The sequence below is a fragment of the Hyaena hyaena genome, unplaced genomic scaffold (genome assembly GCF_003009895.1).
Source record: "Hyaena hyaena isolate Hyena2069 unplaced genomic scaffold, ASM300989v1 scaffold_54, whole genome shotgun sequence".
NCBI lineage: Eukaryota > Metazoa > Chordata > Mammalia > Carnivora > Hyaenidae > Hyaena > Hyaena hyaena.
In genome coordinates this window covers 4,211,797-4,234,892 of record NW_024080685.1, presented here as the reverse complement: position 1 = coordinate 4,234,892, position 23,096 = coordinate 4,211,797, and the positions used below count along the sequence as shown (strand labels likewise).

Sequence of the window (23,096 nt, the reverse complement as noted above, 5' to 3'; positions counted from 1 at the left end):
CACTTTTGTAAGTAGCCGGTTATAAATACCCACTTTTGTACAGGCTCTGGATTTTAGCCACTCTGACTTCTATTCCCTTTACTGCCGAAGCATATCATTTTACAGAGTCCTGTATCAGGACAGAAAATAACTGCCTTAACCTTAGGAATGATCAACCATTTTCCTCATGCTATGCAAAACACTTTCTGTATACTTCATTTAAGGCCAACAGCCCTAGCATCTACGTCTAACCATACAACTGAGGATTAGGGAGCATAGCCAACTTGCCAACAGGCTACACAGGCAAAAGATGGAATATCTAGAACTCCAGCTCAGACCAGGGTGCCAAGTCTGTTCTAAAAGAACTAGATTAGGTCACCTCACCGCAAACCTGACTATTCCATGGAAAAGCAGAATTCCTATATAGGATGTGTTTAGGAAATAATAGCCTATGTATTTATGACTTGAAACCATGTTTACATATCAAGAACCAGTTACTACTGCTAAGAAATAGGGCAGATTGGGGGATCATGAGAGAAGAGGAGGTGGCTAAAGTTCAAGCTAGCCTTTGGCACAGTCATTCGAGGGTATTTGTAGGCATGACATTCCAACTGTAGCTATCTAGGATTTAGTCACTTTTGACTCTTTCCATGCTGAAATACTGGCAACTTCAACTCTCTAGCACTTTTAAAGTTCGTCTCAAGTTTTAGTTCTTCCTCAGCCAAATAAGACTTCAAAAGCAGTATTTAATAGTTAATATCATTTATTTACAACCTATCTTCCCCCAAGGGTGTTTTGAGATAATCTAGCTGACAGAAGAATCAAAGTGGATGAGCAGATAAGGGGCCCAACTACAATCTCCCTGGTCTCCGAACTATACCAAACAGCCTCTAAAAGCTCCCAATTTAAAAAATGGGTATGCAGTTACAGGTAAGAAAGACAAAAGTTAGACTCCTGAAAGAATCATTAGAGGTTACATAGTTTGAAAAATTAATATATTGCAAGCCTGCTAAATAATTCAGCACCTTTTGAATTAGAACATCTTGAATTTTGGTTTTCCACTGAGAGATCCAGGCATAGGAAATTCAGATCCAAAATCCCTTTGTCTGATAAAGATATCCATAGCTTTACAGGATGAAGTTGTAACTGGCTAGCAATGAAGGATTGAAGAGTTCAAATAGAGCACGACTTCATTTATTTTAGCTAAGTTATCTCCTGCACCTGCTGGGATAGCTTCAAAGACTTCCACTGTGATCAATTCTTTAGGTCTCCCTGTTAATGTTATTAAAACATGGCAGTTTAGTTATTTTATTTATGAGATTTTAGTAGCATTGCTGTGAATCCAACCTAGATTCACTAAATTAAGAAATGACACCCCCCCACCACACTAAAAACTGAACACCTGAAGTACTAATCCAAGTATTCATTCTACACAATGTTTAGTGTAATTGTATTCCACTTTAAGTCAACATTTATCTTACCGTTCTTTTAGTCACTTTAAAGAATCAATGTAAAATATATCCCCCCTTTGTTTTGAGGATTCAATATAATTCTACATCTATTTTGTCTAATAGAATTTGGATTCTGATAATTCACTGTATTTTACAAAGTGTTGGCCCATGACAGATTAGAAACCAACTGATCCTATACCTGATAGTTGGAGATGCAGTCTGGGACATCCCAGTCTTGTAACTTATTTGACAAGTTATTACTGCCAGAAAGTTAACCATTTTACTCCTAGCATCCCATCAGGCCCAGGTTCAAAAACGTGTACCAAAAAATAGGAAGGTATTAGGGGAAGGTTTCCCCCCCAAGATCAGAAGCCTGTTTTCAGGACCCCCAATCAGCCCAAAGCATCCAGGCCCCCCCATTTTCAAATATCTTCAGCAAATAAGGACAAAGCAATTAGCTTTTAGGGGGAGAAGTGAAGAGATGATATTTATAGATGCTGATACCAACTCTGAAAAAGCATTACTTTAGAATGAAAGAGGCCAGATGTTCAAGCCATGAAGCAAGTATCAGAGCAAATGCCACCAGGAGAGAACCAATGGAGACTCACCCCCTGCTCTCATGTTTGTGGAGCTTTCCTGTTTAAGCATACAGGGCACAACCAGCAACTAGAGCTTTTAACACATCTTCCAACAGGGGGCACTTAGCAACCATAGAAAAAGCTTGACCAAGTTGTGAAACTGACTGCTTTTGCTAACTTGCCTACAAAATTGGGGACTACACTTTAAAGAGGAATTCTTTACCACAGCGGTATAGATGCTAGCTGAAAATGTATTTTGCTGTATCTACTATAAGGCACTTGTTCCCAAATTCTAACCAGCTCAGCAGATAGCCACGGGTCTCTTGTTTTCTGGAAGGTTGTATGAAACAGTCACCCAAGCCCTCTTAGGACAGGTCATTCAACATAGTTGTGGAACTCTGTCATGTTTACAGAAGCCTGATCTTTTGAACCACTTAGGAGTTTCTCACAGGAGTCCTGCCAGTTGCCAAGGGCTCCTGTCCTTGCTGCTAGGGACAGACCCAGGACTTAGCCTCCAACAGTCACAGATTCAGAGAGGACAGGGAAGTCAGTGGGTGGAACCCATCTTAGAATATAGTAGCTACTTAGGTTGGGGAATTTAACACGCAAGAATTGGGGAGAAGAAAGACTAACACACAAGTTTCAATTCTTGGGCCACATTGATTTGTGGTTATTAATGCCATGTTTTGTCAACTTGTTTATAATCTCTGGAGATAAGGGGAAGCTTGTTATAAGAATTAAGCAAAAATTATTTTTGTCTTGTGGTGGAGGGAGGAGTGCAAGGAGAGTCTAAGCTTACGATTGCCTCACAACCCTCCCTACTTTTTTTCCTTCTCTCCCTCCTTTCTACTGTAATAACTGGCAGTTGGGAGAATCCAAACTTCGTTTATGTTTGAAGGCATAGATCTACCTCTATCTTTATTAATTCAGAGCTCGACCTTTGCAGTATAAGGACAACGTAGACATTCAGAATCATGCAGGATTAGGTTTATCGGAAAGGTATAGCAAGTAGAAGCTACAAGATTGTTACTTGGAAAAAAACAAGTAAAGAAAGGGAGCAGCTGAAATATGGAGATAAAGTAAAGAGGTCATGAAGGTTTGGAGGTCCCCATGAAGATATACAACAGTCTTAATAGGTCTAAAGTGTGAAGAGTTGAACAGCCAAACTGGAGAGAAGACAAGGTGAGTGAACTAACTAGGTTAGGTGTTTGTGAAAACGAAGTGTTAACCACGCATTCATGACAGTAGAAGCAATTGACAGTGAGGGGATTTGGGGGCTTTTCCACAACCATCCTAGCACCTCTGCATGTAAGAGCTAATATATGGCTTTGGACCACACCTAGGGTTCAAATCCCAGTATCTTTTACAAGGGAGACTTTGGGCAATTAACCTCTGAGCATTGTCCATCAAAGGTGATGGCTACCTAGGACTGAGTAGTTGAGTTTTATTTAACTGGCAGTGGGCCAGTACCTGCATGCATTCTCAAGATAGTCCGTTTCTACTTCTGACTTACCTAACACCTCAGTGGAAGATTTCTACATCAGTTCTGGTTTACCAAGGTGACAGATACTGATTGATTTAACAGTCTGATTCAGTGAAGCAATCTAGAGTTTACTATTGAGAATTAAGTGCATACATGTATTGAGCAGCAGCCCTTAAATGATTTAAGTTTATTAAAGCAGCCCAGAGATCTGTTACAGTGAAGCCACAAAAGAGGAAAAAGACAGCAAGGTATGTGCCAAGTGATTAGGATAGATTTCTACCACCTTTTTATGTCTACTTAGTCATCTAGTCTAATGTAAATGTGTACATGACTAAGCTCATGACGTTTAATCAGTCATGTTGCCACAACAAGAGTGTCTATTCACATAGTGGTAGATGTCCCCTGTTACCCAGGGTTGACGTTTGAGTCAGTGTAGCAGGGAAACAGGTAAGCAAATAGGACTGTGATACAGGAAGTGACTATTCCCTTACAATGACCAGCTTTGTGCTAAGCAGGATAGGAGTGACATTCACCTGATTATGTGTAGTTTAGGCTTAGAGATTTTTTGCTATTTATATGCTACTTAACCCTTAACTATGACAAAGCATTGATGTAATGTTTGTTCTATTGGTATATTATAGCAAGTCATTTTAAGGACAATTGTATGCATAAAAACACCTAACCCAGAATAAAGCTATTTCCAAGGTTGAATGACTGAGAATATGACTTAAGCTCTGGGTTGCAGGTTTCCCCCACCTCCCCCCGCCCCATGAAATGGAGCCACCCTGCAGTAGTTTCTAAGAAATACATGGACCAATATATATAAAAGCATTCATAATAGTGTTAGGTCTTAGCTCCTGTTGCTACTATTTATTCCTTGTCAATATCCATGTATTACAGACTTAATCATAATCCAGATCTGTTCACATAACCATGATCTGGTTCTATGTATTTGAGCAATGAACATTTATATTTAAGACTGAAAATTCTTATTAACCTAAGGAAGAGGGAACTAGAACCACTCAAGTTTAAAACAAAGTGGTAAAATGGATTAAGGATAGAGAATAGAATGTGAACATAGGAGGTGGGCCAGAAGTGGTATAAAATTAGGCAAGAGTATAATTAGTATGGAGACAGGAGAATGGAACCAGGAGAACACTAAGGAACTCAAAAGGGCCCCTTTACCATGGATACAAGGGGTTTTAAACATCTGCTTTAAGTTGACCACAAAAGCAGAATTTCGTTATGGGTCACAAGGTAGTATGAAACAGATGCTGCATTCAATGAAGAGTTCGCTATGAAGTACGCTAAGTAGAGATAAACCTGGCTTCCTCACTCCAAATCTATCAGGTGTTCTAAATGTCAACATTGCCTAGATTGAGGTGCCCATGGTATTTAGTCATCCTGTCTGGTTCATCTACTGATCTGATAAATCTTCCTCACACCTGAGAGAGGTAGAGAAATCTTTCAAATAAGGATTCTAAAATATACCCAATTCCAACGAACAAGAATGGGTGGAGAGAACAGGAAGTTATGCAATATGTAGCTCTCTAGAGAACTTCCAAACTCCCCTTCTAAACAGGTGGATCTGGATTAAGTTATTAGTGATAGGGACATGCTAACTACCAAACAAGTTGCAGAGATTCAGGCAGTTCATTTAGGATCAGATCATAAGTGAAAACAAACTCTAAAATACAATTCCAAGCTTTCAGGTTTGTAAACTAAGAAAAAAAAAAAACTGAATCATGATTATGAAGTATCTATGAGGAAACTTACCAGACAAGATCATTAGCTATTTATACCTATTTTGTAGATTCTTCGGACAGAGAAAATCATTGACTGGACTTCATCTGTTGACATTACCTAAGGTGACAAACTTGTGTTTTGACAGCTGGCAATACCGGTTAAGTTTCCTTCAGCCTATTAAGTGTTCAGTCAAATCAAATACTAGTCCGTTTCCCCATGCCTATGTCCTCTGTTGTGATTAGGCATTTGTAGGAAGACTAGTTCTGATGGTACCTGGGTGGCTCAGTTGGTTAAGTATCAGACTCTTGACTTCGGCTCAGGTCATGATCTGTTGGGGAGATTGAGCCCCATGTCTGGCACCAAAGAGGCTGCCTAAGTTTATTCTGAGAACGAGGGAGAGAATTCCAAAGTAAAAAGACTGGTTCTGTTTCAGTGGTCAAGGGCAGTTACATAAGAGCAAATGTGTAAGAATTACCTTCACCGTAAGTCTTATCTGTCACCAGTCTCTTGGATTTTGTCTTTCAGAGTAATCATGTTACATTAGCTAAGACTCACTGGCAGTTGCAGACTCCTTTTAGACAAATGCTTATGCTGGATTAAGGGCCAAAACCTAAGCTTGGGAAAAATACGGAAATCTATCTTAAGACTAGATAGAAGAAACAGGGCCACTTTTATTCTAGGAGATCTGAATTCTTCTAAAGTTTTCAAAACAAAATAAGCGTTGCCTTTAAAACAGTAACTGCCAGTAAAAGCTGGTTAAGGTAACTTGACAAGGTGTTTTAGGTTGTGGAAACTTTTCAGTTACCATGAAGGACTAGTTGTCTCTACAAAGCCTCATTTCTAGTGGCCCACAAGGTGAAGGAAGCCACTCTTGCATTATTACGGACTCCTACTTACAAGTTGGCCCAGTCTGTTATATAAGCTAACTGGTTAAGAACTCCTACAAAATGCTTCAAGTATGATACATAATTTGTTATACATAATTTAAAAACAGAGCCAAAGCCACAGACAGTGCTTTGAGACTCTTCTTTATCCTTACTATCAAACAATCCAGAGAGATTTAGCAGAGAGGAGAAAGCCCTGAGCTTCCAGGTCAGGGTTATCAAAATGTGACAAGGTAAACAGGATCCCAGCTCCCTCAAATGTGTAATGGGGTAACACAAACCTATAGGCTTAAAGTATGGTTCTTAACTAGGTAGGATATTCAAGATATTTAGCAACTAACCCAGTGATACATCACAGTGCCAAGTGTTAAGTTATTCAAAAACATCTTAGTAACTCCAAATCATTCAAAGTGTTTGATAGTATAGCTCCAAGCTGAGTGATGCTCCCCGCAGCCAGCTAGGATTTACCCTAGCTAGGATTTAACATAAAAAAAAAAAAGCTAGTACACCTCCAGATGACTTCTCCAGTGACCTGATCATTAGGCCTCTGGAGACTTGTTGCAGCTCAGTTGGCTGGGTGGTCTGCACCCAAAGTGTGACAAGGCACATACCACATGCTACCCATCTACAGGAAATCTAGATTTTAAAGTCTAACTCAAGACCTGAAAATATCACAAGCATCCCCCTCTTCCCCCTCCCCCCCCCCCCCCATGTAGAGAAGTTCCTGAGAATCAGGCCGACGCTGCATATGCCCACTCAGTTATCCCATGGATCTCAATGGTGGCCACCTGGGTTATTAACATCCACACTGACACTGCTCCTAGGCTCCCATTCCTCAACTTTGGGGCTGCTGGTGATTAGCATCACTAAGGGACTTGTCATCTTAGCAAGTATATCACTTTTACCAATAAGGAAGTATTTCCTTAGCACAGACACTATAAAGATACGGACTCTGCTTCTATTCTATAGCCAAATATCTCACAAAGCTTTGCATTGTGTACATTTGAGGTGGTATGCCTCTAAAACAGGAACCCCTGATTAATCCTGGTTTAGTCCTTTAAGACTATGAAAGTTGTTGGCTTATGCCTACTACCAACCCCACAGTACCAAGACCTCCCCAAGTACCCTCTTATTTCTGGACCTGAGGCTCATGACAAAGTTCGTTCTGGTTCTGCTTTGGCTTTACTTATGTCAACTGCCCAACCTATCTTCTAAGGTGTGACAAAGGGATGTGCGTGCTCTCCCTTTCATCATGTGAGAACCAAACTACTGTTCTTAGTGAGGCTACTGTTTTGCTTCCATGCCAGATCAGACACCTTAACCCTACAGCTGCCCAACTTGAACCTGGGGCTCAGCCTTACCAGCTTTTTGACACAGGTCTGAGGAAGAGACACCCTTCTCTTCACCTTCCTGCTCCCAACACAACTTCCCCTGGGCAAATTTAGATACTTCCAATGAATGCTAGTGGGGGGACTAGCCCCGTTCTCAATTCCAATCCAGGTTTAATCAATTTACCTAGAAAGTGTTGCCTAAGCAGTTATGTTAGAAGGAAGATTCCCCTCTACTCTGAAATTTTAATTCAGTTTGATACCCATTTACACTGGTCCTTATACAGGCACATCATCTCCAGTCCTGTTAAGTCCCCTATCAAAGTCTGTACTTCAGTTGGTGTTATGAAGGGTTTTGGTAACAGTCTGTCACCGAATAGCACTCAGCCTAACTAGAGAGGAATTCAACAGCTAGAGGTAGTTTCTCCCACAATGAAGAAGCTCTGGTATGCATTTTGGAGGTGGGGGGTGGGGTGGGGTGGGGGTGGTAAGGAGTTAGGTTCTGGTTAGGTGTTAAATGCTTAAGTACTTGATCTCTTAAGATATCACTAACTCCAATTGGCAAATACTCAAAAGGTTAGAGCTACATGTGGTATTTTTCCCCAGTTTCCTGTACTTAAGACAGACAGGAGTCAGTAAACTAAGCTTTAGACTATGCTGTGGGTACACATGGCACGGAGGATTCCAGGACAAAGTTTGCCAACAATAATCAAAGTGATTGCTAGGGGTGTGGAAGATGGCCATATTGCTGATGTAGGATGGTGTTAACCACAAAGGCAATCATTCTGACAAAGTCCAACTAAATAGTTTAAATGGTTCCAATGTTCTGATTCCTGGGAATTTCCCTCTTGAAAGGTTTAAACTCAACTGGCAGCAATAGTGAAGCTACTTTCTACACAAGTCCTCTTGGACGAACATCTAAAACATATGGGAAGTGAAGTTTAAGAGGGATAGTAAGCCTGCCCCATTTTACCTTTTATCTGTTCCCACAGGATGGCCACTAGCCATTGAGCACTTGAAATGGGTAGTCTGAATGGAGATATGCTAGAAGTTTAAAGTGCATACCAACTACAAGCAGTACAAAAATCTAAGCCCTTTGTTTTTGTATTACATGTTGAAATAGATTTCCTCTATTGGATTAAACTTGAGTTTCGTTTAATGGAGTTATTAGGATTACAGAATGTCGTTTGTACCTGTGTTTCACATCATGTATCTCTTGGATAGCACCATCCTAAGATCTTTATAAAGAACTTCTAGACTATGTGCCAACAACCTTGTCCTCTAGAAGCTTTCCACAAATGCTATTTCAGAAGTTGAGGGTACGCAGAGAACTTGATTTCAGAGAACTAGACAAGATCACAGGATTGTTCTGTTTACACCACCTCCCATCTACCTGGGAATTCCTAGACCTCAGACGGGAGAACAAAAATGTTTAAGTATCTTTTGACAATGATGGCTTGTCCTTTAGATGATCACACCTAGAATAAACATCCCTCAAAGAGTTCTCGGAACTGCTTCCAGAAACCTTACCAGCAATAGCAGACCAAAAACCATCCTGGGCTTTTCCAAACTTCCCTTTCAGCTCAAAACTTGGCTTTGCTCCAACCAGGCCATTCCACTGGGGAAGGGAGACCATTTTGTCGTCAGCTACTGGGACTTCCTGCTACTGCAGTGAAGTTTCATTCCCTTCACTCCATACTTAGGTTCTTCAAATGCCCTTTCTATCATCTAGTTGAAGATTGAAATATGGAGGCACAAACAAGGGCTTTATGGTTTTTACTGTAATCAAAGTTTAGGCCAAAGGAGAAGTCTACTCCAACCCTTTTCAAAGTTACTTTGAAGAGTAACATCCAGTTATGGAAGTCGTTTCTGATTCCCAGCCAGCCTTCCCCATCACCCTTTTCCATGAAGAGCTGTGTGTTGCAATTAAGCATCTTCAGCCAGAGCTAGCTGTTTGTGTTCCTTCTTAAGCTGTGCTGTACTTTCCTAGAGGTCAAGGCCTCTCTTCCCAAGTGTGCTCAGCACAGGGCTGTTGAATCTAGTTGCCTTCAGACCAGTTTCCCAGAACACACAAGCTTTAGAGAAGAGTTATTTGCTCCCATCCAGTCCCTTGTAGTTACTAGTCTCCTAACCATGGCTAGGGTTTGGGAGGTGGGGGAAGGTAAAACTGACCTAGACCACCACCACCACACACTCCCACAGGCTTCTACAGGATTTTTCCCTGGAGGAAAAAAGGTCAGCCTTTGGAGTTAAACGAAATCAGGTCCGTGAAAGAACGGTTATGTAAGCAAACTGCTTTAAGCCTCAAGGGATTCAGAACCACAGTGAAGGTTGAAGCTTCCCAGTGAGCCTTTTCTCCAATTCCATCTCCATTTCATAGAAGACCTCAGACTTGACAACACTGATACAGACATCACAGAAGCCAAAGACCCAGGGAGAGTTCATTTCCACTTAAACTTAGGTTTGCCATAGAAGGAGACTAGGCGTAAAGATACGGAGTTTCCCTAGAAGCACCCAGAGAATTGAGAAGTTAATGCTGTAATCACAGCTGCAAGCTTGAAGTGTCCTTAACTGGAAACTTTTAACTAATATATCAGTATTTTCTTCAACAAGGGTATCCTATTTAAACACTTATAAACTATGTTCCCTAGTATCTTGGATATTCTGTTCCCCTTTGGGGCAGTAGTCTGGTAAAGCATACACTTCTCCCCTCTTTGTTCCTAGAGCAAGTTTTTGGTTATGTATCAAGATAGTGTGCACGCGCACACACACAGGTTCAAAAGCTACTTGCTTGTATTAGGATAGCCAAACCACAGGAATCTACCCCAAAAACCAAGAGCACACTTTACACACGGTTAGCCAATTTGACAGTTGTATTTTTAAAAAAGGATAGCCAATAATGCATCTCCTACATGGAAGACTTACGGCATGTGGAGGTCTTGATATTCAGAGTGTTACCTTTAACAAAACCCTTCTGAGAAACTACTTCTCTCAGAGGCATACGTTTTACTTCGTTACCATTTCTATCATGAATTCTCTCACTTTTGATAGCTTTCCTACTCTTCTTGCCCAGTACTTGTCTGAGTGGCTGATTACAATTAAGATAATGATAATGGTCTTTGACGAAGGACACTTTAAGATTTAGTGGTAAGAAATAAGCTAAGCAGAACAGTTTCCTGGGAAAGTAGCACTGAACTCTGGTGTTAAGGCAGTTCTAGGTAAACACTGGATGTGAAGCAGAAACCCAAGCAAGGAGTGGAATGCAACGTGGCCTTGCCACAGCTGAATTTCTATTAATGTCACCCTAAGGGCTCGTCAGTGTTGGAGTTACATACAGAGAGCTGAATCTCAGACACGTTTCAAGAGAAAACTTCAGTTTGGGTTGAACAGAGCCCAGTGGCCAGAAAGCAGACAATGCACATCAAGCCACATCTCAGAGGTATCCACACAAGATGAAAGGTCCTAAAGTATGACCAAATTCCCTTTGGCAGAGTAGAACCCTGCACTGCTCCAGGTTTTGGTCTACAAGTTTGACACTTAAGAAGCTTGGGGCTATTCAACTTCTCCCACTCTTTAATTATGGTCTTACGAGACTGTCTCCTAACCCTTCATCATACATAGCCTGGTTTGATATCTAGAGCTATGTAGCTCCAGAAGCCTATACAGGAACACAGACACCAGTTTTATGGGACTCAATTGCAGTGAAGTCCTTTAAATAAGCAAACAGTAGGTGTCAAACATTTTGCTCTGCATTTTTAAGGGAGAAAAGCAAACTGTTCAGAATCTCCAATTAGTTTTCTATTGGGAAGTATTTTGTTCAGTAGTACCCTGAAGTATTTTGTAGATTTGATGTCAAGTTGTGTATGGCTTGCTTTTTCCTTTCATTTTTAATTTAAAAATTTTTTTGAGAGCGAGCAGGAGTAGGGGAGGAGCAGAAAGAGACACAGAATGCAGGCTTCAGGCTCTGTGCTGACAGCTCAGAGCCTGACATGGAGCTTGAAGCCAGGAATTGTTGGGATCAGGACCTGAGCTGAAGTCGGACACTTAACAGCCGGAGACTGAGCCACAGCCACCCCTCCTTTCATTTTTACAGTTAATCAAGTTTAGAGATATGGAAAGGGGGCTAGTAGACAAAATATACATGCATTTTATCTTAGAATTCACTTAAGTTTAACTGAATTCTTCGTTGCCAATTAACTCACTGGTATACCAGCTTCTGGAATTACTGGAAGCAGAGAAATTTTACCATCAGTTAAGGCACTATTACAGGCAAGAACTCTACAGGAGGAGTAATGAGAATATTGGTTTTAAGTGTTAGGCAGCCCTGGAAAAGCCAAGCCATTCATTGCGATCCCTGGGCTTCATCCTGCTGGAATACCCCATCCCCCTTGCCCCAGTTCTAGTTGTAACCATTAACTAGCAGCGTCTTTTGGAAAAGCTGGGACTTAAGATCCAAGATTTTATCTGTCAAGTGATTTTGTGTCAAGCAAATTGCCAACCCCAGAACTATACAAATCTTGAGTACATTATCTACAAGGTAAGATCTTTGCTCTTCTTGAGCTCTGCTTCCTTCAAAAGTACATTAACAAAATTAATTCCCTACTGATGAGGATAAAGTTGTGTACCCTACTTTTTCTCCATTTATCCAAATCTTTCTTAAAGCAGGTAGACCTAGGTATAGTTTAGGTATAGTGTGGGGTTTTTTGTTTTTTTGTTTTTTTTTTTTTTTTTACACAAGAGACTGCTTTGTTTATACAGTTGACACAGACTACAGTTTGCTAGGTAGCACTTGGGAAAGCATTGTAATCCAGATAATCACATAGGATGCTCTTGATCAGTGTTACAAAGATGTCACATTATGCCCTTTCTCTGGGACATTTTGTAAATAAGTTCAAGGAAACTTCACAATCCTCAGTGTTCTGGCTAACGATTTAAGTCAAATTTCCTTACTATTTTAACTGCAAAAGCTCCTATCCATTCCATCTCAGAAAAGGGCTCTAGGGTAAGCAATTCTGACGTTAAATGAAGAGCTTAAGGAGAGGTAGTGCATTCCGCCTCCCCAGCTCCACATCCAAGTAGGTAAGTTTCAGGCCACAGGTTTTGTCATTTTCAGGTCAGACAATGGCTTTCAAAGTGAATGTGGTTAAAACCTTAACTCCCTGGTAATAGGGCTCAAAAGCCACACATGCTTGATGTTTGCTTTAGTTCCTTACTTACCTAAAAACACTTCTCCCAAAGAAATGTAATTCCGAAGTACCCTACATTTTCCTCCCATTGTTTTCACCCAAGCTGGTCTTTTAGTCTCTAAAGCAGAGAAGAGGTTTTTCTTCGCTTTCTGCTATTACTCTAGACCGGTGTTTCCAGTAGAGACTTTAGGACTCCAGTTGAAAGCTAGAAAAGCGTATCTAGGAAATTTTTTAAGGAAAGCTAAATTACTGAATCTGCTTTAAGCATAGAAGCTCTAAACTTATGTACCTTTAAGAGTTATGAAAGTGCAGTTATGTAGAAACTAATTTGAGAATAAACTATTTGTAAAAAAAATAATAAAAAAATAAAAAAACAAAACAAAAAAAAGAGTTGTGAAAGTGCAATAAGTTGGAAGAGTGATTTGCTGAAGTATTTTCTAAGCTGGAGGTTAAACAAGTAAATTAAAAGCAGGTGACTTCTCAGTAAGGTTTCAGCACGAGAGAAAGTAGCTCGAAGTTCAAGGTTCACTGTTGTTTAAAAGCCTCCCTGCCCAGGACTCCCAATAGTTATAAAAGTTTCTCCTCTTTCGGTCTTCGAGGAAGACATGACTAATAAGAGGACTTCAGGAAGTGACCATAACAACCTAAGAGATATTCTGTCTGCAAGTGACTGGTTTCAAGTTCCTCAATCTGTTTGCTTAGATACCCATCTTTTTCGGAGAGGGAGAGAGGGGGGAGAGAGGGAGACACAGAATCTGAAACAGGATCCAGGCTCTGAGCTGGCTGTCAGCACAGAGCCCGACCCGGGGCTCGAACCCACGAACCGTGAAATCATGACCTGAGCCGAAGTCGGACTCTTAACCGACTGCCCACTCATCCCCTCCTAATCCTCAGAGAACTTCTCAGCTACCAGTATGCCTGTAAAACCGCACACTACTTCACTCACTGACCAACACAGCCCACCCCACAGCAAGAGCAGCAGCAGTAGGAGGGCAAACAGTCACTGCCGCCAAACTTCCTCCTTTTTATACTCAAAGCCCCGCCTTCTTCTTGGTGCAGACCGATAAGAACACCTAGGAGCTACTGCCGGCCCACAGTTGGTCCGTGATTTCCAGCTGGTGGAAAAGTAGGCCTCTAGATACTGGGGTTGCCAGAGAGCTTTAGCTTTAGGCTTCCTGTTTTTTAAAAAGGTAGTGCTCTCTCTGCTTTTTTCTCCGTGTAGTAAAGGCCACGAGGTTGTTGAAAGCGTTGTGAGGGAATAGTTTAGAGTCCTCTTAGAAAAGTGGCTGAATCACCTACCCCTCTAGCACTTAATTCTAATGTGAAAGATTTTTGGAGTGCCTTAAGGACGATCAAAAGGAGAACCCTGAGGAGCTGGCGCATGCGCACAGCAAAGGCTCCAGTAGGCTACCTTCTTTTTTGGCCTGAGACGCTGACTGGACCCAAAGATAGGACACCGGTGCCCCTGTCTCGCTGGCACTCTCCTCCCTCATGTACCTGCTACTCTTCATCAGGAGGCAGATGGACAGCCACCAGCTGGTCTGCACCGAGTAGCTCACCATCCAGGGAGCCTTGCTGGGCTTTGGCCTTTTTGTCTTTTCTCTGACCGCCTTCAATAATCTGGAGAATCTGGTCTTTGGCAAAGGATTCCAAGCGAAGATCTTTCATGAGATTCTTCTCTGCCTCCTTAGGCTCTCTTTGCATCTGCCTCACCACCTGATTGGCATTCTCACGGTTGGCCTATACTACATCAACAAGATCTCGGCTCTGTATCAGGCAGCAGTTCCAGGCCTCACACCAGCCAAGGTCACAGGGAAGGGCAAAGAGAGAAACTGACCACGAAGGTCCAATAAAGTTGTCTTTGTTCAAAAAACGAAACAAACAAAAGGAAATATGAGTAACTATTTGGTCAGACACTGGTATTAGAGTCAAACATCCTTACCCTCAACAGTGCTAATGATCTTCATGCTCACCTGTGTGTCATTCATTTCTTTTTTTCATTCACAACTATCATTAAAACCTGTGATTCAGAGGAAGCAAGGAAGTGACCTAGTGGGCATGGGTTTTGTCTGTTTCTCAGAATCCTCAGGATATGCATGTTTCTGAAAAGTTCATTCCGTTTGTAGATTTGGGGGTAAAAAGTATTGTTTAGACACTAACGATCCCAACTGATATAAATAAGTGATTTAATTAATAGAGGAGGAGAGACAAAACTTCCTTACAGAATAACTTGAAATAATATATGTCCCTACTTCCCAGTCTAGGAGGTGGAGTTTAAATCTCCTCCCTTTGAGTGTGGGCTGGGCTTAGTGACTCAGATATGTATAGAATATAGTAGGAAAAGGGAAAAATAACAACTTTACATACCCCTGAAACGAATACTATACCATGTGTTAACTAACTATAATTTAAATTAGCACTTTACAGTGAAGAAACCTGGCAAACATTACCTTAACCAAGTGATCCAGATTAACATCACCAGTGATAAGTCATGTTGCTATTAAGTACCCTTTGATCTAACGAGAAGAGCACTTCATTCCTATGATATTCTTCCTCAAAACCTATAACTCCAATATGATCATGAGAAAAACATTAGACAAAACCAAATTGAGGGACATCCTATAAAATCCTGACCAGCACTCTCTAAAACAGTCAGTCAAGGCCATGAAAAATAAGAAAACACTGAAAAATTGTCGCAGACCAGAAGAGACTAAGAGGGTATCGCATGGAATCCCGAAACAGAAAAATATATTAGTAGAAAATTTGGTGAAATTCAAATAAAGTTTGGAGTTTAGTTCATATAATGTGTGTGTGTGTATGCATTATATATATAATGTTGATCTTTAGTTTTGGCAGATGTACCATGGTTATATAAGATGTTAACATTAGGGGAAACTGGGTAAAGGGAATAGGGAGCTTTCATACTGTCCCTGCAACTGTTCGGTAAATCTAAAATTATTCATAAATAAAATATTTATATGAGATGTCTGGGAGCAAAGAGCACCCCCTTGGACAGCCCACTTCAGAGCTCCGCAGTGTCCCAGGACACTATTTTCCAATACATGGTTATTTTACCAAGGCTTTAATTGGAATGTCATATTTGAAAGTGACATACATAGACTCAGCTATGACCAGGCAGCTTTAAGGAACTAAGGTTACTTTATGAAGCTTGGAGCCAATAAAGGCCCTTGGAAATATTGGCCTGATACTTTGCTTACAGAGTTCCCAGCAGCCTAACCAGGTGAGTAAAGAAGGTTACTTCCTGGCAGGTGCAGGAACCTCAGGATATCCTGGGGACATTGTGAAGAGGAATTCACCCAAATCTACAGGTATTGAACACATGTCTGATAGCAAGTATTTGACTTGGCTTCTGGCCTGGAGAGGCTACTAAAAGTTCAATCTAGATTCTTGATGAAAAGTTCCAGCAAAGCAAATTTTAAAAGACCTATATGTACAATTGCTCTTCTTGCTGACCTTCTGTAAATAATTAAGCCAAATTTCTTCAAACTGGACTTGTTTTGTGAGTGAATTAGTCTTGATTTGGCCACCTCTGAAAATGAGGGTAATTATAGGGAAAATTTATGTTTCAATAACCCATCTCTGTAGATATTAAATTTTAATACTATTTAGATCCTAATTTTCCTGGTTTCCTCAAACATCTGGCTGTGGCTGTCCAAACTAAGGTTTCCAATCTCCTTCCAAAAAGCCCTTCCTCCCTATAAACCAATCAATAGGTAAAGACTATAGTGCTCTATTCATAAATTTCTAAATGGATATGCAAACCATATCTCCCTAAACCTGATCTGACAGTTACTGAAACCCATCCCATATGAACCCAAGAGACCTGGTTTATTTAAAGAATTGAACTTCTAATACAGCAGAGGATTTAACCCCAAAATGGAAGGGTCCCTACTGGGTCATATTATGTCCCACTGCAGTAAAATTAGAAGGACATTCTGCATGGACTCCTATATCAAGAATTAAACTGTACCTTCCTCACAGGAATCTAGCATGCCTGCTGACAGGACTTCTTATCCTGGGAACCTGTCAAAGACCTCAAATTTCTCTTCAAATGACAATGAAGGACTTGAGGAAAATTTTGATTAACTATCAAAGGCTGTTTTGATTGAGTTTCTTCCCATAATAATATTAAACATATTTTGTTATCTTTTCCACTGTCTCCCTGTGTGGTGCCAAGACTCCTCCACTGCCATAATTTCCAGCTGATAGATAGTCCTTTCTATTCATGGAAATTCAACTTATATACCCTGGACTGGCTGCCTCTGCCTTTGGCAACTCCTATACACATATTCCCCAACTGACCAATATTGACCCAAAGGTAGGAATATCTCTACACCTCTACTCAGCAGGAAGAAGCTACAGAAGATGAGACATTCTGCCTTCAACAACTTTAAAGATTTAAGGGTCAAAAATTTTCAGGGCGGGGAGGGGGGGATAATGATGAGAGAGCCAAAGGCAAGCTGAGGGCAAAGCACAAGCTTTCACCCCATAACCCCCCAACCCCAGGTGGGATATGTGTGACATTCCTCAGGCACTCCTGGCTGCCCAAGAACAAAGGAAAGGAAAAACAACAATGGTTAATTGATGGAGATCACAGTCATGCAGAACATGAGTCTCCATCAGTTTACACATGCCTCAGTAAGTTATAAAAGGGGAGGGGGGGCAATCTTATCAGTAGCCCAATCTCCAGAAACCTATAGACTCAGTTTCCTGGAACCCCAAGATAACGTTCCCCTCCATAGTGATGTGGGGAACAAAGGCAAGAAGGAAATGGTAGGTAAGATTAAATTTCCTTATAACCTGCATCCCATTAACAAATACTTGAGACGGGCAGAGTATAACATTTCTCTAGGAACTCCCTGCTGTCTTACCCTTAATGTCTTACTAGAGAAAAAAACAGTCTTAGCTTGACAATAGCTAGGCCTCCAGTGTCTTATGAGTCTTCTTTGGCATATGAAAGTCCTGTTGGAAAACACCCTTTTGCTTTTACCTCCCCAAACTCAAAGGTATATAATCACCCAGTGCAGGTCTTTCTGCCCACTTTCCTGTCCCTGTGCTTTAATAAAATCACCTTTTGGCACACATACACACACAAATTACACAAAATTTAAAAATAACACATTTATTTGAAAGAAAAAATTAGAAAAAGAAATGATTGCAAAATCCACATGAACTTTCAAGATAAAACACAACTCTTCAAAGAAATCTTATGCTTATAGCAAACTGCTTTAAACTCTGCCTCCTCTAGACTTGCTAGAAGCACTTTTCCATTTTTAGAGGTAATTTAGAGAAAAAGTTTGAAAAGTGGTGTGTTTAGCTAGATGAATCCCGAAGCTGTTTGGAGGATAGGATAAGGCTAGAGGCTAAGAGGCCACCTGAAATTGAGCTAGGATATAATTAAGGCAAGAAGTCTAAGGCAATAAGCCAATGGACAACTAGAAACAAATTGGCTTATTTATTCCTGTGATTGCTACCAATGCTTTCTGGGAATTTGCTAATTCCAGTCATCCATTTTCATCTTGAGTGTTCATGTATCTGTAGTCAGGAGAGAAGAGATTCTCTTCTAAGGCAGTCAGGTTAGCCTCAACATTGCCAAATATGCTTGCAAAGTATGTGTTTTTAAAAAAACAACACCTAAAAGCCAAAAACAAAGCACATAACCTACTATGGGAAACAGGGTAGTAGTAGTTAAGAACATGGACTAGAAAGGTGGGCAGACAAACCTGCATTTAACTCTCTAATAGATTTAATTCTCTACTTACTAGCTCTATATTCTCACACTAGTTAACCTCTGTAAGCTTCAACACCTCATCTGTGAAATGAGAATAAAGAGTGCTTACTCATAAGATTATTATGAGGGTTGATTAATAATTATGTATGAAAAGCATCTAGAATAGTTCATGGCACATATATAGCACTTACAATGACTTTGATATGTTCTATGTCCAATCCATATTGATTCACTTAATTCTCACAATAATCCTGTCATTCATCTTTATGTTCCACATGGGGAATCTGAGCCACAGGACAATGAATAATTGGCCCAAGGCAACATAGCATATAAGCAATGGAGCTTGATACCTACCCAAGCAGTCTGGCTCTAGAATCTTTGCTTTTAGCCAGAACACTGCATTGCTCCTTCTGTTTTCAGAAAGGAAAGTCGAAGAAAGGGGACATGGCATGCTGAGAGGCTCAAAAACAAGTACCTTTATAAAAGGGAAACAGTCAGTTCTATTCTGGTACTGCAAATATATAAATAATGTAAGTATGAATTGGAAATGATATCAAATTCATGTCTAAGAGCCAACTGGAGTGGTAGCTCTTGCTTCTGCAGGCCCAAAAGTCAGTGAGAACATTCCTTTATAAGTCATGTAATAACATTGTAAAAATAAAGTTCATGAAATTAGAGAAAAGCACTCCCCACATGCTTATCCCAGTGTTTTCTCAGTTGATTTCCTGGACAGAAAGCTCAAATACCAGATAGTCCAGTTCAAAACTAGACCCATGACAATCCTCACTGTAGAGGAGCCAGCCAACATTCCACAGTTAATCATCTTTCTTCAAGGTGAAAGCCAACCTAAGCCTAATGCAACATTCTTGAAGGCTTCCACTGCTTCCCAGCCTAAGTAGAGGGCAACCACAAAGGGCCCAGCTTGGGCTCCTAATTTGACAGCCTCATCTCTAATTTACTGTTCAAATGCTACCACCCTTTGAGTCCTTTCTCTGAGCCAGGTAGTCTATACTTTGACTCATTTAATTCACCCTTGACCCCCATGAGATTAATCTTGACATTCCCATTTATGAATGAGAAAATTCAGGTTTAGGGGGATTAAGCAAATTTCCCCAAGATACACAGCTTGTGAGAGTCAGAGCCAGGATTTAAACCTCAGTTGTTCAAATTCCAAGGCCCTACTCTTCAGCACTAAGATATATAGCTGAGGTTGTCATGAAAATGTATTTGAAGGGCAGAGCCAGTAACAACTTGTCATGGCCTTATTATCCCTTTTCCCAATGAAAGATCCCCAAAAGCCACAAGAAAATACAGACAAAAATTGTTCTTTCTGCCACAGGAGCCATCCATAGGGACAGGCAGAGAGGAAAGGTGCAGGGAAAACACTCCAATTTTTTTTCAACAGCTTTATTTCAACTCGGTTACTTTTGAACCAAGGCAAACTGCTACAGACTCCAAATCCTACTCAACGTTTTTATCTCCTTTCTCTCCACCAAATCCTGAATTGGTGAAAGAGGAAACAGAGAGGAAAAATAGGGCTTGTGCAAAGAACAATTCAGTTTCAGTTGTCCTAACTCCTTCTAAACTGGAGTAATTCCAGTAGGTTGTTCACTAGAACTAATGACTGTTCTCTGTGCATTCTGATGCCTGCTTGGCACAGGAGTGCCTATTCTTTGAAGAACGAAGGCAGCCAGGGAACAGGTGGTGGAAAGTGGCCACCATCCCTTCAAGCACAGAAGAAAGAACTCTCTGTCTTGGTGGTCTGCCCCTTGGAAGCTTGATTTGTTACTCCGTCACTCACTGTATAGAGGTGATGGTGTAACATATACAGATATGCCATAGTATTTATTTGATCTTTTACAGCATTCATATGATATTAAACTTCAGAAGCCTAATTTAGAATATAAACAGACCTAGAACGTCCCAGTTCCTTGTCATGCCTTTATTTCTGTCCCCTTTTTGAAATAAGAAAGCAGCTGCCAGTGTAGTAAAAAGCCTACCCATATAGACACCCTCTTGAGTCCTCCTATGTCAGCATCCATTCTTCTCCACTGTAGCTTAAGCCCTTAGTTCTCATCTATTCCTTTTCTCTACCCTTTCTACTGTCTTCACTATCTCCAAGGTCCCACCCTCTAGACCATTCCCCACACTATATCCAGAGATATCTTTCTAGAACAAAACCCTTTTCTAGCCCCCCATCCTGACTGTATAAAGACAAAATTCTTGCCACAGCAAGAAACAAAAGCAAAACAAAAATGAGGAAGGGAGGGAGAGAGTGTGGGGGGGGAGAGAGGAAGAGAGAGAGCTCATTTATTGACTGATCCAGTCTTCCATCACTTAAGTGCCATCTCTATTCTGGCTCCCTTTGGTCCTCTGTCTAGCATTTCCCCCCTACTGTTCCATACTCTAGTACATCCTCTCTTTTTATCCCCCCCACCCCCTGGCTAATTCCCACTCATCCTTCAGAGATCAACACAAGTTTTGTCTTTTTCAGAAAGCATTTCTCTATTAGACTCCCCAACATAAGTTAAGAACCTCCCTCATGTTCCCTGAAAGTAAAAAAAGCTATAACCTCTTGTTACAACTCTGTTGTTATCTGTTCACTTGTCTGTTTCCTTCACCAAAATTGAGCTCATGGAAAATATGTCTTCTTATTCAGCTTTATGACCCAGTCCCTAGAATAGTTCGTGGCCAGAAATAGTCACTCAGTCATGATTTCTGAGGGAGTGAAGGGATGAATAAATGGCTAGATTGTTCTATTGAGGAATAAATGACATACTCAAATGGTGTGATTGAGAAGAGTTTAATAAAGACACCATTTATAAAGGTGTAGACAAGGTAAAGGAAAACCATAGGAAAAAAAATGAAGCATCCCTGGGCCAGCTGCAGCAAGAGCTGGGACCATCTCTAGGTCTGAAGGTACAAGGAGAGAGAGAGTACCTCACAGAATCCAAAAGAGTCATTGTAGGGGAAAAGCAGTGAACAGGAGGTAAGTTCAGTAGTGGCTTTCAGCAGAGGATACATCCAACCTGAAGTCACCTAGCATGATGGGAGCTGAAAGAGCAAATGCCCTGAAAGCATTCTCCTCCTATCCTCCAGTCTCCTACTACTGCTTCTCACTGGCCAAAACCACCAGATGCCAGAGGGCAAGGGAGCCCATAATGTAATCAACAGGGTCAACTTCCCAAGGCACAGAGCAGGGTGGGGAGGGGATCTAGAAGAGCAAAAGAAAACTATCCAACAGTTTCTTTCCAAGAACAGAATCATTGACTGCATCCTAAAGGTTAAGAAGTGCAAGAATAATAATCAAAGAAAAATTATCTTCTCTGCAGCTGGTAAGAGAATTGCTTCTAAGGAGAGAGAAATATGTTGATAAGCCAGTTGTTAAAAAGAAGTGAGCATTAGGCTGGCACCCAGATTACTTGCAGAAGAAGCCCCTTTTTCTGGATGATAAAGGAGAAAAAGGGAAGGAGAATGTGGTTGAATGCATTCTTGGGGCAAGTTTAAGAGGAAGAGGAAGACAATGGCCGAAGACTGGGAGCAAAGAGTTAGAAGAAATCAATCTAATGCAGATTTTCCAAGTGAAATTGTGGGCACTTTGTGCAATGAGGTATCTTTCTGTGATCATTATGAACTCACAGCAAGAATTTTTACAAAATCATTATATGATCACTGTGAATGGATTTTTCGTGGAAGCTAGTGAAGGGATTTATTTACATCAAGATTGGTACCAGGCTGCCAAAGACAAGAGTCCAAGAAGAAAGACACATTTTCTTAGTCAACTAGAGAAGGAACTGGGATTCCGAGAAGTAAAGTGACTGAAAGAAGAGTAGTGTCAGAGAAGACAGAGCAGGACTCAAAACCTGGGCATTTTCCTCTTTTAATCTGCCTCCTTCCATTGTGTCTCACCCAAGAGGAGAGGAGGGCATGTGAGAAGACTTAGGTCCCTGGAATGTAGGAACCATGGCTAGGTACTTCTTATCGTTTAGAGTACATGCTGCTTAAGGGTTAGAATTAAAGGAGGACATACTGTGTGCCGAGGACTTTATGTGGATTATCTTGTCTAATCAAAGTAACCCAGAAGAGCTTCTACAACTACCCCACTTCACTGATGAGGAAATACATTGGATAGATGAAGCAACTTTCCCAAAGCGGATACTTAGAATTCAGCATTCAAACTTAGCCAGTCTGTATTTGTAGATCATCTCAACAGCTATGAGTATATTTACTCATTTTCAGCATTTTAAAGGGGGAGCTTTTATATCCTTAAACGAAGGTGTTTTTTGAAGCTGGTTTGCCACCATCTCTGAAATACTGCAGATCTGTTACCATGAACCTCCCTTGATTTTTAGCCCCAATTCCTACGGTCTTGCATGCCTCAGTAGCTGCCACAGTTGTATTTTTCACATTCTCTTTGAAATGAGACTACTGTGTGGCAGCTTTGGGATCCCACAGAGCTTCCTCAGGACCCCATATGTTGGAAGAGGTCCCCTGCAGTGACCTCTGCAGCAGCTCATCTCCTCACTGCAGTCCTGCTTCAGATCCAGGAGCTCAAAAAAGGTAGAAGGGTTCTTTCAAAAAAAAAAAAAAAAGGAAGAGGAAGCATTGCTATGCTCTGTGGTTCATATTCCTAACAGTAATTTTCCAAGCACTTAGATCTTGGTAGTACTTAATCCCACTGTTCATCCAACAGGGATGGTATTCTGCCT

General features: G+C 40.9%; 1 pseudogene; it reads left to right on the top strand.

Moving 5' to 3' along the window:
- LOC120231088 overlaps positions 1–14,471 on the top strand; it is a 78,098-nt pseudogene extending 63,627 nt beyond the window's left edge.
- Positions 14,472–23,096: the final 8,625 nt, after the last annotated feature.